At 42.7% G+C, this 386-nt stretch overlaps 1 protein-coding gene across 1 annotated transcript in view; it reads right to left on the bottom strand.

The window, feature by feature from the left end:
• LOC119592130 (large neutral amino acids transporter small subunit 2-like) overlaps nucleotides 1-386 on the bottom strand; it is a gene marked incomplete in the record, with an annotated part of 120,358 nt that overhangs the window by 20,929 nt on the left and 99,043 nt on the right.

A 386-nucleotide genomic window follows, 5' to 3' on the forward strand; every position in this document is an offset into this window, starting at 1 on the left:
CGTACTTATTACACACCACATACGAAACTCCTCGTACAACACGTATTCTGCTTTTGGCTACAATAGATAAAAAAAAACACGTACCCATCACATACTCTTTTATTTTCCCACAAGCACAACTAAAGAGCAATGCGGAGGTGCAGCGCTAAGCGATAACACCAATCGACTGTTTCATCTTGATTGATATCATCTGATACTGACAATATACCACGTCGCCACGAAGAGTACTCGAGTTTCACGGGACAGAAATCTATTGATATTCAATTCTTGCCTTGTTATTTGGGTTAACGTGTCGCGACAGATGAATAAATTGCGACCGTTTTCAAAGGCACTTCGGGGTTGTGTCGAGGCGAAAACTGGGTTAATGGAGGATTGGCTGGGTCTGC

Source organism: Penaeus monodon, chromosome 29 (genome assembly GCF_015228065.2).
Source record: "Penaeus monodon isolate SGIC_2016 chromosome 29, NSTDA_Pmon_1, whole genome shotgun sequence".
In the NCBI taxonomy this organism is placed as follows: Eukaryota; Metazoa; Arthropoda; class Malacostraca; order Decapoda; family Penaeidae; genus Penaeus; species Penaeus monodon.